Source organism: Oncorhynchus tshawytscha, linkage group LG30 (assembly GCF_018296145.1).
Source record: "Oncorhynchus tshawytscha isolate Ot180627B linkage group LG30, Otsh_v2.0, whole genome shotgun sequence".
Classification (NCBI taxonomy): domain Eukaryota; kingdom Metazoa; phylum Chordata; class Actinopteri; order Salmoniformes; family Salmonidae; genus Oncorhynchus; species Oncorhynchus tshawytscha.
Window position 1 is genome coordinate 31,443 of NC_056458.1, and position 15,569 is coordinate 47,011.

General features: G+C 42.1%; 1 long non-coding RNA gene across 1 annotated transcript; it reads right to left on the reverse strand.

Moving 5' to 3' along the window:
* Positions 1–443: 443 nt before the first annotated feature.
* Positions 444–5,132, reverse strand: LOC121841421. The gene is made up of 2 exons (XR_006080448.1): positions 4,982–5,132; positions 444–1,833 (listed from the first exon to the last, which is right to left on the reverse strand). It is a non-coding gene; the product is annotated as an uncharacterized LOC121841421 (long non-coding RNA).
* Between the last annotated feature and the right edge of the window lie 10,437 nt (positions 5,133–15,569).

Below are 15,569 nucleotides of genomic sequence, written 5' to 3' on the forward strand. Positions count from 1 at the left end.
ATCAGAGAGATAGGTAGGAGCAAGCCCATGTAATGCTTTGTAGGTTAGCAGTAAAACCTTGAAATCAGCCCATAGTGGTGTCCCCATCCCTCCTAAGGAGCAGCCACTGAGACATGTGATGAGGCCAAGGAAGATCACTCTGCAAGGACGGGATAGGACACATCACAACACAACTGCTCATTCATTCAATTCAAACACACCTCAGAGTACGGACACAAACAGCCCCCCACACACACACAATGAACTTACCTGTACATATCAGAATCATACATTCGACAGCCACCTCTTCCCCCACATGTATTGATCCCCCACCTCAAACATGTTGAGTCAATTCCAGATGCTGGAATGGTGCTGGAATGCAGGTGCAGTAGGGCCTAGTATGTAATGATGTGATACCATGTGTAGCCCATATCCTGTGTTTGTGTTGATGTTTTTTTATTTTATTTAAACAGGGAGTCACACTGAAATTAAACATCCATTTTACCACAGTGCCCTGTAAAAGCTGTAAAAGTTCAAGTCATATTGAACAACTACCAGAGAGAACCTTCTCTACATAGGAATTGCATACCATATTTTTTCCATACATCAAAATAATACTTTAGTGTCAATCAGCAATTACTTACTTAGATAAGGCCTCAACAAGGCCCCAGTTAATGGTTGAAAATAACTAATTTCAGTGCCAATGAGTTACACTGAGTGTATAAAACATTAAGAACACCTGCTCTTTCCATGACATATGCTGACCAGGTGAATCCAGGTTAACGCTATAATCCCTTATGGATGTTACTAGTTAAATCCACTTAAATCAGTATAGATAAAGAGGAGGGGAAAGGTTTAAAAAATATATTGTAAAGCTTGAGACAATTGAGACATGGATTGTGTGTGTGCCATTCAGAGGGTGAATGGGCAAGACAAAATATTTACGTGCCTTTCAACGGGGCATGGTAGTCGGTGCCAGGGGTACCAGTTTGTGTCAAGAACTGCAACGCTGCTGTTTTTTTTACGCTCAACAGTTTCCCGTGTGTATCAAGAATGGTCCACCACTCAAAAGACATACAGCCAACTTGACACAACTGTGGGAAGCACTGAAGTCAACATGGGCCAGCATCCCTGTGAATGTTTTGTACACTCAGTACATTAATAGGATTGGTACGTGTTCTTGCCATAACCTGTAAAGCTGGAGCAGCCTGCGAGGCAGGGGGAGGTGTAGGTGATGCCGTTGTCTGAACACTCAGGGTCCCACTCCCCAGCCAAGCAGGAGCAGTCTCTGTTACACTCTGACAACAGGCTGCCATCGTACACCAGGGGACCTGGGGGACAGAGAAAATGGCTGGTAATAATGATGTTTAAATAATTGTTGCTGAACTATCATTGACACAGGCACAGTGACAAAACAGCCAGGAATCCGGGCTCAGTAACAACCATACTGAATATTCCCACAAGAGGGAGCCCCGGCACAAGCCCATGTGTGTTTTGGTCAAGCTCTCCCTCATATTCCACTGATCAAAACTTTTGTTTTTATCAACCCACCAACCAACCAACCAATCAGATGTCATATTTTCCCGTTGTAGGACACGGTCAGACCAGCCACCTGAACGTTGTCACACTTAGTGCCAGACTGCAGAGGGAGGAGGAGGTAGGCCATGAAGGAGGTGACGAAAGACAGCTGGGCTCCAGACACAACGCCAAGCTTATACCTCTTCATCAGTAGACCTCCCAGGAATATCCCCACTGCACCCACAGGCAGGTTCAACTCACCTGGAAAAGTTCTACTCACACGTCTTTAGTGCTACCAGTGTGCTGGAGTTTCATTTCCACTCATGTTCAACAAACCTACAGGGGATGGGAGAGAACAAAAAAAGTGTATTTAATGCCATTCAACATCAGTGCTGACAGGAGGGAACATTTCAGTTGGAGCATGTCCAGGTTTCTATGGCTTCGTTGAGACAGGCAGCCCAATTCAGTCATTGTTTTGAGTAATTGTTGTAACTTTAATGTGTTCATGTTTAAGTTAATTCATTGAGCTGTAATTAAAGATATTTCTTTACAGTTATTTACATATGTAATTGTATTGGTTAGTATTGAATTACGCTTTTGACTGCAAGTTCCAGAATGCCTTGCGACAGGAATGAGAGTGAGAACGCGCCAGTTATGTGCTGGTGCAAAGTGATTAGGCTGACCTTTCCGCTAGCATCTTACCTGCATTGCTCTGTAGAATCTAAAGTTCTTAAATGTAACGTGAACAAGTAATATTACTAAAAGAAGCGTTCATATCCACCCCGACGTCCCGAGTCATTACTTTGAAGACAGTTATTCTAAAAGTAATTCACACACATACTATTGACTAGGAGCATTAAGATCCTTCCATTGACCGATTGTTTGTTATGTCATTGCACTGGTCACTGATTTTGAATGCTTGTTTTGTTGTCGTAGGGCTGGGAGGAGGACCTGCTGCCTGAGGAGAGGGAGGTTCCTCTGCTAAAGTGAGTTCCTCTAAATGTCTGTGTAGTCTGAGCTTGTCAAATGCTGAAGGATTGTGGTCATAATGCTGTTATCCCCCATTGACTCTAATGGTTGACATGCTCCATTCCCTCCCTTTCACAGCCTCTACCTTACCACCAAGAGAGTGGAGGACATCGCCCTGAGGCTCGTCTCCTTGCGCCAGGCCTTCACTGTGAGTGGACCCACTGTTCTTTTTGTCTCTGTGACTTCTTGTTCTGTCTCCAAGAGGAAGATGTCTCACCCTAACTCTTCCCTCTTCCCTAGACCCTGCTTGGTTCCACCCTGAGCAGGAACCATCTGTTTGTGGCGGGAAAGGTCCTCCTGGGCGGCCTTGTTCAGGCCAACCACATGGTAACTCACTAACTCATTCTCTTTCAAGGGAAAGAGAGCATCCCTGAGGGGAAATGTGTTCTGTTCACTAAGATGCTCTTTTCTTTGTCATAGGACGAGGCCAAATTCATCCGTACCTATAATGACTTTGTGGACTACCTGAGTGACCCCTCCAAGCGGAATGACATTGAGAGGGAGCTGGCTGAGGCAAAGGTGAGTTCATTAACTCTTTCAAGTCTCACTGAGTTCTTCCACATGCATGTCTTTTATACATCACAGTAGCTGATCTATATGAAATCATTCCTATTTTCTCCAAACGTGTTTTCTTGTCCTAGATCCATCATGTGAACATGATAGATGTCCTCTTTGAGCTGGTGCTGTTTGGGATGATGACAGCTCAGAAGTCCCTGATGGTGGTAAGTAGCATCTCACTGGAACATGTTTTGATATCGCTCTATTAGCAGTTTCACTTAAATTCCTCATCTCTTCTATTCTCTTTTCTCCTCCTTTGTTTCCTTTAGCACCCTGGTGGGTTCGTGGAGCGTCTGTACGCTCTCCTGTACTCCTTCCTGCCCACTGCTGCCAACATGGAGTCAGAGGCTGATAGATACCTACTGCTGCTCAATGTAAGAGTCAAGAGGTTACTTCCTGTTTACTTCCATATTCTTAGTGTACTTCCTTTTGACTTCCTTATTCATGGTTAACCAGGTTTCAATGCCATTTTAGGGGGAGTATTTCTAATTGTCTCTCTCCTCTTGATAAGCTAGTAACTCAGAGCCATTTTCTATGTGTTGTGTGGTGTTCTCTTCAGGGCGGGCTGATGGCTCTGCTAGATGACATGTTTGGCCAGCAGCTGGCCTGGTATTTTAACTCCGAGTCTCTGGTCTCTGAGCTCTCCAGCCTCCTGGAGTACCACTTGGAGAACCTCATGGCCAGCATGTAGTCCTACTGCAGGGACCATACTCCTTTCTCCTTCTCTCTCTCTTTTGAAGGAATTGAGGACTTGAAGTGCTTTGTTGAACCCTGATTAGTTAACACCCATTAATTTAATGTATTCTCTTGTTTTCTCTCCCCACAGGATTCTTGTGACACTTTGCCACCCAACAGGGATCTAGACACCAATGCCCTACATTACTTTGCACTGTATTTGACATTTGTAAAATAAAATAAGTTGTAGTTCAAAAACATTTTTGTTTCTGTCTTTTCATCTATTTGATTTATGACCATTTCCTCTTCCTGGAGGTATAATGCATATTTTAGAATATTACATGAACAATGATGCTTTATTATCTGCATATGGAAATAAAAAACAACGTTTAGTTGATTTACAGATACTACAGGCCCACACTTTATATGGTTTTTGTACTGTGGTTTGTGATACTGTACTATTTAAAAACATGTAGGACGACATACACTGAGTGCACAAAACATTAGGAACGTCTTCCTAATATTGAGTTGCACACCCTTTTCCCCTCAGAACAGCCTCAATTCATCTGGGCATGGACTCTATAAGCTGCCCTAAGCGTTCCACAAGGATGCTGGCCCATGTTGTGTCAAGTTGGCTGGACGTCCTTTGGGTGGTGGACCATTCTTGATTCACATGGGGAAACTGTTGAGCATGAAAAAAACAGCAGTGTTGCAGTTCTTGACACACTTACCCCGGTGCACCTGGCACCTACTACCATACCCCGTTCAAAGACAGTTAAATCTTTTCTCTTGCTGAATCACCCTCTGAATGACACACAATCCATGTCTCAATTCTCTCAAGGTTTTAAAATATTTCTTTCTCCCCTTCATCTACTCTGACTGAAGTGGATTCAACAAGTGACATCAATAAGGGGTCATAGCTTTCACTTGGTCAGTCTATGTCATGGAAAGAGCAGGTGTCCTCAATGTTTTGTATAATCAGTGTGTGTAGTAACCTGGTACAGTATAAAGTATACCACTAGAGGGGATAATTGCTTCAGTCTTGAATGTTACTTCTCAATATCCCTACTCTACATTAACAGTCTGCCATTGTAGACTCCGGTAACTTCGGTATCTTAGTTTTTTATATTTGCCATTAATGTCTGAACCATTTCCCGTCTTTCCCACTGAAACCAGTAATGTGAGCGTTCATGTGAGAGAGGGTGTAGTAGTGCATACTGACCACTAGTTGGATCATAGTGTGGGTGGTGGAGTTTATGCAGGAACACAGAGGGTAGAGGCATTCTCCATCACAGTAGAAGGCAGAGTAACCCGTAGGAGCCAATACCCAGTCCTAATGGAGAGAAATACCATAGAAATCAAATGACAAGATTAGATGAATGACTAGAAATCAAATCAAATTTTATTTGTCACAAACACATGTTTAGCAGATGTTAGTGCAAGTGTAGCGAAATGCTTGTGCTTCTAGTTCTGACAATGCAGTAATAACCAACAAGTAATCTAGCTAACAATTCCAAAACTACTACCTTATAGACACAAGTGTAAGGGGATAAAGAATATGTACATAAGATATATGAATGAGTGATGGTACAGAGCGGCATAGGCAAGATACAGTAGATGGTATTGAGTGCAGTATATACATATGAGATGAGTATGTAAACAAAGTGGCATAGTTAAAGTGGCTAGTGATACATGTATTACATAAGGATGCAGTAGATGATATAGAGTACAGTATATACGTATACATATGAGATGAATAATGTAGGGTATGTAAACATATTAGGTAGCATTGTTTAAAGTGGCTAGTGATATATTTTACATCATTTCCCATCAATTTCCATTATTAAAGTGGCTGGAGTTGAGTCAGTGTGTTGGCAGCAGCCACTCAATGTTAGTGGTGGCTGTTTAACAGTCTGATGGCCTTGAGATAGAAGCTGTTTTTCAGTCTCTCGGTCCCAGTTTTGATGCACCTGTACTGACCTCGCCTTCTGGATGATAGCGGGGTGAACAGGCAGTGGCTCGGTGGTTGTTGTCCTTGATGATCTTTATGGCCTTCCTGTGACATCGGGTGGTGTAGGTGTCCTGGAGGGCAGGTAGTTTGCCCCCGGTGATGCGTTGTGCAGACCTCACTACACTCTGGAGAGCCTTACGGTTGTGGGCGGAGCAGTTGCCGTACCAGGCGGTGATACAGCCCGACAGGATGCTCTCGATTGTGCATCTGTAGAAGTTTGTGAGTGCTTTTGGTGACAAGCCGAATTTCTTCAGCCTCCTGAGGTTGAAGAGGTGCTGCTGCGCCTTCTTCACGATGCTGTCTGTGTGGGTGGACCAATTCAGTTTGTCTGTGATGTGTACGCCGAGGAACTTAAAACTTACTACCCTCTCCACTACTGTTCCATCGATGTGGATAGGGGGGTGTTCCCTCTGCTGTTTCCTGAAGTCCACAATCGTCTCCTTAGTTTTGTTGACGTTGAGTGTGAGGTTATTTTCCTGACACCACACTCCGAGGGCCCTCACCTCCTCCCTGTAGAATAGAATAGACTCTTTCTATGAGAAATACATGATAAAGAATGCAAAGAACGTACTCTACAATGCACATCCTACACAAATGCCTTGCTTCCCTAAAAATACTAACTGTGTGTTACAGCAAATAAGGTGGTACAATGTTAGCTCATGATTATCTATTCAGTACAATGAGTAGTTAAGAGAAATAGAATCTCACCTTCCAGCCTCGTTCACTGAATCTCACAGATAATTCATGTCTCTTACAAGCCTGACACCCACTGTTGACATGGCTGTGATCTGAAAGGGACCAAAAAATATGTTATGAACCAGGAAAGACTATTGTACACTTTGGATGCATTGGATTTCAAATGAAATGTAAATGCAACTTAAGTAATTTTGTAATTGGGATGATCTATCCCTTTAAACTGTGTATAAAACAAGTTTAACTTCAAGACAAAAACCAGTGTTGTCCCCTGACCTTGTATGTATACTGGGGAAGGGCAGATCGTATTTGGGCTTCTTCTTATGGGGTTTGGGTTTCAGGGCACGTGGGGGGCGACATGGGGCCTGGCTGGCCCTGAAAAAGTTGGTTAGATGAGTACTTGAAGGTTATATCTATATTTTGGAATGTTGGATGTTGATTTCGGGAGGCTTCCATCATGGAAAAGGGACCAGACCACTTTTTTTGTTAGTTTTAACCTAAATGAATCACCACCCTCTATAGAATAACAACAGTGACAACAGTTGACTGCTATTTAAGTAATAATTTGACTGTCAAATCCATGTATTGGTGTGTGGCCATTGACTTTTATGGAGAGACCGCCCCAAATTTACTGTGCCATTTCATTAACTCCGTGTTCTAAGTTCTGCGCATCCCAGCGCTTGGAAAAATCAAATGGTACAAACCCTAAGATATTGATCTTGAAAGAGTTGCGAAACAAGCTGCAGTGAAGTCAGGCGCAGGAGAGCAGAACTGGGTAATAACCGGAGCAGTTTAATGAGGAGAAAACCAACAGCACCCAGAACAACAAAATGTGGGTTGAAATAACCCATCGCAAACCAGTCTGAAGTGCACATATACTTTACAACAAACAATTCCACACACAGACATGGGGGGAACAGAGGGTTATATACACGTCAAGTAATGAGGGAATGTAAACCAGGTGTGTGGGAAAACAAGACAAAACAAATGGAAAAATGAAAGATGGATCTGCAATGGCTGGAAGACCGGTGACGTCGACCGCCGAACGCAGCCCGAACAAGGAGAGGAACTGACTTCAGTGGAAGTCGTGACAGATCTGTTTAAAACAATCAATCTTGTCATCGTGATCTGAGGTTAACATTTTGTGTAATTCAAAGTTTTATAGGGTGAAAATGCAAGCTTGTGTAAGGTAGTAACACAAACTGTCTGCATTAGGGAAATTTGCGCAATATACAATTTACAATGGCAAAAAAATTCAACATGTCAATTTAAGAAGATTGTATTTGTTGCCTACTCACAAAGTATTACCAAAAGTACATATATTTCAAGGGACATAACACTGAGACCCCTGGACATGGGTGGGGGAATATTTGTGTGATGACCTAAAATAGGGGCAGAAGCTCACCAGCACCAGCAGTCTCTCCAACCACCCCTGAACATCAGAGTCATTTAACCATTTAGAGAGTTGAACAAATGCCTGGCACTCTAGACTTGAGCCTCCATAGTCTATGCAGCATCCTGAACGTTTCACGTGCCTACCTTTAGGTTTCTTTCAGTACAGTCAATTGTACTGGCCTGTGTGATGTGTAGTAGTTTGATGCATCTTATTACTTTGTTTGTTTGTCACCCGAAAATTCAGTCTCAGCCAATGATTGTTAATATCCTCAATTCCTTACCTGACCCTTACAGACGCAGATGCCTGACCTGAAGACATTCAAACAGCACTTTGAGAGCAAGCATCCCAAGTCCCCAATGCCACCAGAGCTGGTTGATGTTGAGACTTTAAACGATTACACACACAATGGACCTTCAGCTGGGGTAAGATGCAGTATACAGTGGGGAAAAAAGGAAGTGAACCCTTTGGAAATACCTGGATTTCTTTTTTTTAATTCTTTTTTTTTATACTTATTTTTTATTGTAGGAACACAAAGAAAGTACAAATAAAGCCAAATAAATGAACAACAAAAAAGATCTGGCAGTTACAGTGCACTTCAAACCTTCATCATCATACCATCATATTAGTTATACTGACATCTTTGAATTAGACCTTTTCCAAGTACGAAACCCATTTTTCCCAGTATTCTTGACCTCTCTCCTGTTGAGTTCTTAAAGCAAAGGTCATACGCTCCATGTGGTGTATTTCTTCTACAATGTCTATCCATTGTGTCACTGTGGGAGGGTCTTTTTGTAGCCATTTCCTAGTGATAGCCTTTTTACTGGCTGCCAGTAGGACCTTCAAGAGGTACTTTTCTCTGTTGTGTAAGTCATTAGGTATTTCACCCATATACAAAGAAATCAATGTTTGTTCTATGTCAAATCCCATTATTTTTCCAAAGTTAGATCTTATTTCTCCCCAGTAAGTTTCGATTGCGGGGCAAGTCCAAAAGATATGAGAGTGGTCCGCCCTCAATAGACCGCATTCTCTCCAACAAGGGTGTTGTGAGCCAGTCTGTTTGATTTCAGTTTAGGTGTTATGAAGAAACGTATAACATTCTTCCAACAGAATTCTCTCCATGACCTTGAGTTGGTGGAGCTTTGTTGAGTCTCTAATATATTCAACCATGTTTCATCAGTTATTTCAATGTTAAGTTCCTCCTCCCATTTCCTCCCATTAAAATAGTTTGTAGAATGTTTCTTTGAGGCTTGAATACCCAAGTAGAGATTTTAAATAGTTTTTTCGTTACTCCCCAAGTTGTATGCGTTAGTGAATACTTGGATTAATTTTGGAGGTGCTCGAGGGTCAGTCACTTATCTCCCTTAAGAAATAGTGTCGTACTTGTAGGTATCTGTAAAAATCTTGTTTATCCAAGCCATGTTTTTTACTTAGGTCCTGGAAGTTATCTAGGTTCCCATTCCTTATAATTGTACTGAATGACATGATGCCTTTCTGCGTCCATTGTTTAAACCTGCTGTCCTGAGTTGCAGGGATGAAGCTGGGGTCGTATGCGGGCCAACTCAGCAGTTTGATCTCTCTGTCTAAATTATTTAGCTTAACTACCCTAAACCATGTCTTCAGAGAGAAATTAATCCACTGATTTTGTCTATTGTATATTTCTTTCAAAATATCCTTATTTCCCAAAACTGACTGTATGGGTATCCCTGTCAGAGTAGTCTCGATGTCTTTCCATTTGGATTTGTATTCTGAATTGCACCAACACACCAGGGGTCTCAATTGGGCTGACACATAAATCTTTTAGGTTTGTGTTAAGGGAATTTTTTTTATCTATAATGACTAATTATGTATACATTTCAATCAGGATGAATTAAAGGGCTATTATGTTACTGTACATGTATGAATTTTCTCTCTTGCTCCCATTTTTGAATATAATGTAGTGAATGTAGTCGGGAGTTTAGTACAATGAAGGTCTGTTCCTTTGTACAAATGAATGAACTATCTCAAGACTGTCTAGAATGCTTATCTACACTGACTGACCTTGGCTTTAGGCGAGGAGGGAAGGCTTGAGAACTATAGGGCCTTTCTACCAGTGTCAAGAAGAGACGGAACATTTAGAAAATGCTGACGTCATTTTCAGTTTATAACCTGTGGTAAAATGTGTATGAACTCAGTACTCTCTTGAATTAAAGGCTGTTACCTGACTTTTAAGACCGGGGCTCTGTCCATTCTTATAAAATAAGGGTCTTACAAACCCTTAATGCATTGACAGAGTGTTTAATTTTGATTGGGAATTAAAACAGAGGAATTTAGAATTCCTTCAACAATTGGTCCTTCGAAGCCGGGATCTAAAAATCCGTCCCTGCCATCTGGAGGTCGTACGCCGGGAAAAAAAAATGTGCACGTTAATAAAAACTAAAAAAAGACCTGGCTTCTGAATTGAGGTTAAAAAACAGGCCCGGTGTGCTAACCCAGATGACAAGGAGGTGACAGATCCAAACGAACAGTGCTTTTCCCAGTCGGCAGCAGGTCAGTAGCCTTTATTCTCGAATTTGGGAGGGATAATTTAGGATATTTATTGATTAAAATGTTTAAAGGAGTTGGATTTGATCAATAATAGGTGCTTGAATATTCTGAACAAATAAAATGGGTTTCTACCTTGGGTTTTAACCAAAATCGATAGGAAGGAAACAGGTCTGAAGTTGACCTGTGGTAAGGTGCACTACCATAAATAAACTAGAGCTTAATATATCCTGGTTTTGCAAGCCAGAAGGTTATTAAGGATAGATATAGTACGCATTGGAGAATTAGGACGCTTGTTCCGTACAAATAGGATAGCCATTAATTAAAAAAACATACCTAAATAAAGTTTGAACCTGAGTAGTCTATCTGTATATGGGAAGTAGCCTGACTATCAAGAAGTAGCAGATAAGATATATATATAACAGGTGAGGATAAATTAGGCTTGGTGAGAAGGCAGGGTAATTCTAGGCGAACAGAATAATTGAACCTGTACAATGCTGAAAGAAATTAATATCAAAGGATGAGGTTAACTTAGTCTAGAGTAGTGGGATATGAGACATTAACGTTGAAAGTCCCAAAAAGAATATCCTATGGGTGAAATGTGATGTCCGATCAAACGTCTTCTATGGACGCGGTTCACAGGAAGGAAAATACATACTGATTATTTTTAAAGAGACACACACATAGTCCGACAGAAAAGGACTAGTAACTAAAGTAACTAAGTAACGGTAAATTGCAAATTCGTAGAAAGACACGCACATAGAATTTAAAATTAAATATAGTAAGACATAGATAAGTGATTAAATACCATAGCTACTAGTAACGGTAAGGATTTAGAATGGGTGGAAATGCCTCAAAAGAAGCGCCGGAACTAACGGGAGACGAGCGTTATATGGCACAGAGAGACAAGAGAAACATTGATTTCGTTCTAAGATGGAGAAAGAAATACGATTTTGATGGCCGTCTAAATGTAGAAAAGCTGGAATCACTTATAAAACAGATACATAAGGAATGTGGAAATAATGTGAAAAAGCAGAGTAAACAGGGTTTATACACAGCCAGAGTTTGGCTTTTGGAAGCAAAAAAGAGAATTGGACGCGCAGGAAAAAAGGTTAAATCTGACAAGACTCAAGAGGCGCTGCCCTCCGCTCCCGCAGATGAAAAAGTTAACCAATTGGGTGGAGGTGAGGGTAACAAACTATATCTTCCTCGATTATACCAACAATACAGAGATAATCCAGTCGACTAAATAGTGGTTGTAAGAATAGGGCTGCGGGAGCTACCTGTGAAATTACCACCCATGTATGTGGATCCCGCTGAAGCCGAGGGAGGTATAATGGAGTTAGAGAAGGGAATAAAGTCGAGAAAAGTGGATAAGGTGAGTCAAAAGAAAAAGAGAAAATGTTTTAATTGTAATGAAATTGGACATTTTGCCCGGGAGTGTAACACTCCCTGTAAACGTCACCACCAATATTGTAATTTAACTGACGGGTCAGAGGCGACAATCGGGTGAAAAAGAAAAAGAAGGGTCAGATACAAAGGGAGCGAGATTAATGAGAATTCTAACCGAGGGAAAACTATGGGCGTTTAAAAAATGTTTTTTTTTCTGCATTTCAATGTTGCAACTTGCTGAAAACTGTCCACAATGTTAATTTCATCTCAAATAGATAGCAGACCAAAAATTGGACACATCAGAGTGCATCAAACATGATTTAGAGCTTGTTTAGGAAAAACTCCCTAGAAAGGCCGAAACCTAGGAAGAAACCTAGAGAGGAACCAGGCTCTGAGGGGTGGCCAGTCCTCTTCTGGCTGTGCCGGGTGGAGATTGTAAGAGTACACGGCCATTTAAAGCCCGATTGTTCTTCAAGGTGTTCAAACGTTCATAGATGACCAGCAGGGTCAAATAATAATCCGTGATTGTAGAGGGTGCAACAGGTCAGTACCTCAAAAGTAATTGTCAGTTGGCTTTTCATAGCCGAGCATTCAGACATTGAGACAGCAGGTGCGGTAGAGAGAAAGAGAGAGAGTCGAAAACAGCAGGTCCTGGACAAGGTAGCATGTCCGGTGAACAGGTCAGGGTTCCCTAGCCGCAGGCAGAACAGTTGAAACTGGAACAGCAGCCCGACCAGTTGGACTGGGGACAGCCAGGAGTCATCAGGCCAGGTGGTCCTGAGGCATGATCCTAGGGCTCAGGTCCTGCAGGAGGGTTGGAAGAGAGGGAGAGAGAGAGAATTAGAGGGAGCATACTTAAATTCACACAGGACACCAGATAAGAAGGAGAATTACACCAGATATAACAGACTGACCCTAGCCCCCCCGGCACATAGACTATTGCAGCATATATACTGGAGACTGAGACAGGGGTGGGTCGGGGGACCTTGTGACCAACCAGGCAGGATACAACCCACCCACTTTGCCAAAGCACAGCCCCCACTGTTGATATCCCACTATAGGGATATAAACAGACCACCAACTTACTATCCTGAGACAAGTGCTGACTATAGCCCATGAAGATATCCTCCACCGCACGAGCCCGAGGGGGCGCAAAACCAGACAGGAAGATCACATCCATGACTCAACCCACTCAAGTCACGCACCCCTCCTAGGGACGGCATGGAAGAGCACCAGTAAGTCAGTGATTCAGCACCCGTAATAGGGTCAGAGGCAGAGAATCCCAGTGGAGAGAGGGGAGCCGGCCAGGCAGAGACAGCAAGGTGGGTTTGTCGCTCCAGTGCCTTTCTGTTCACCGTCATACCCCTGGGCCAGACTACACTTAATCACAGGACCCACCGAATAAATGGGTCTTCAGTAAAGACTTAAAGGGCGAGGCCGAGTCTGTGTCTCTCACCTGAATAACCAGACCATTCCATAAAAATGAAGCTCAATAGGAGTAACCCTGCCTCCAGCTGTTTGCTTAGAAATTCAAGGCATAATTTCTGTAGCGGTCCTGCTGTTCCTTGACTCTGTGGATCAGAACCGGATCCATGTCCAATGGTCACTCCCTGCACATCCTCTTTGGCACCAGTAGAGAGCCCAGAGCATCCAGCCCATCTGTCAGGAACAGTGGATTTAAACCATAGCAATTAGAGAATCACCCCTATTGCTGTCCCCTCTAAAGCTGTCCTCTGTATGATATGCACATGCAAATAGCACTTCATTTCTAGTAACGTCATTTCAAGAAAAAAAATAGCATACTAGTATTGCCCTGGGGGGACAAATGTGAAATGTGTTTACAGAAATGATAAAGGAATTTATATGTATAAAGTAATGACTAAAGAATTCCACCCTGAAACATATGTAACGGTGTGAAATGTATTAGAATAATAAGACTATAATCCAATAATGTGTGTGTGGGACAAGTTACAGTTTTTTCCAACTGCTTACACACATTTTTCAAAACTGTCTCCTTTTTTCAGAACTCTACACACAATTCCAAAACTGCACACACAAAATGCCAAATGCCTCACATTTTCTTCAAAATGTAACACTGCATTCAAAATGCCATAAACACATGTCAGAATGAAGCATTTGCATCAAATGGCAAACACTGCTTTCATAATAGTACATTTTTGGATATATTATGTAAACACTGTTGTTCTAAATCTGAAGCTCAATGGTCTTTCATAGGCTTATATCTACATTTCAATACAATGTTCTACAGTGAAAGTAATCTGCTGAGAGGGGTAAACAAGTACACTGTAAACACCAATGCAATGTAGAAACAGAAAATATTTATTAGGCCAAACATTACTGTTGTATACAGTAGCATACAACAAAACCACAAACAGATGTAAACCAAAAATGTATTCTTTAGAATACAGTAAAGAACACAATTGTGTGTGTGGGGTCCCGGGGGCAGTCCAGGAATTGGTAGGGGGGTTGGAAGTCACCAGTGCTAAGCTACGCTTCACCTCTTCTCTGGCCTGGGTCTGGCCACAATACTTCATCCACATCACAAGATACGTTTTCTCTTGCCAAACATCGAAGGAAGTATCTCCTAGCATGGCATATCCAACCTTGGTCAGAGGCAACCTCTATGTCCCCACATGCGTCCTCCATTGCCTGGAGAAGCGGCATGCGGGCATAGGGTTGGCGATCATACACTTTCCAGCGCCAGGCTGAAAAGTATTCCTCTATGGGCTTTAGAAAAGGTGAATATGGGGGTAGGTACAAAACTACAAATTGTGGATGGGTGGCAAACCAGTTTTGGACCAGAACAGCCCGGTGAAAACTAACATTGTCCCATAAAACCACAAACCTAGCAGGCTCCTGATCTGGATCAGGGACAAGCATTGTGTAAATTGCATCAAAAAAAGTGAGCATATTGTACGGACCCAGTGTGGCATTGTGATGGAGGACCCCGTTTTGAGTGATGGCAGCACATAGTTATATTACCCCCACGCTGTCCAGGGACATTGGTAATTGTCCTCTGTCCTATTACATTTATTCCGCGGCGCCTGGTTTTGGTGAGGTTGAAGCCAATCTCATCCACATAAATAAATTCATGGTGAATTACATGGGCATCCAGGTCCAATACTCTCTGTAAAAGACAAAAGGATATACAGATGAGGAAATATGGTATGTCTGAAGTACTGGAAGTAGTGTTGCATACATACCTCTACAAAGTCATGTCGCATATTCTTGACTCTGTCAGAGTTTCTCTCAAATGGCACCTTGTAAAGTTGTTTCATTGTCACTCGGTGCCGTTGGAGGAAGCGTTGTATGGTCGACAGGCTTACAGCATTGATGTTGTTAAATATGGTGTCATTATTCAAGATATGCTCTCTTATCTCATGAATCCCAATTACATTGTTGGCCAAAACCATATTTATAATTGCAGTCTCTTGTACATCTGTAAACAAGCGTCCTCGTCCTCCATGATGTCTTTGCATTTCCTCTCTGTACAGAATTCAAACACAGTATGTGTTCAGCATAGGAACTGTAAACAATGTACAACAAAATGTAGTACAGCATGATAACCAACCTCATTCATTCAATGCAGTGCAGTAAATGCATGGCTTAGAGATACAAATGTTTATGCAATAATTTGCAGTCATACGTATTTTACAGTACATTACTGTAATGCTAAAATAGTCATTAGATAGTTGCACACCTGTTCTCATTTCTGAAGGTTTGAATTATGGATGCCACTGTAAATCGACTCAAGTTGGGCTGGACTCTCAGTCCAGC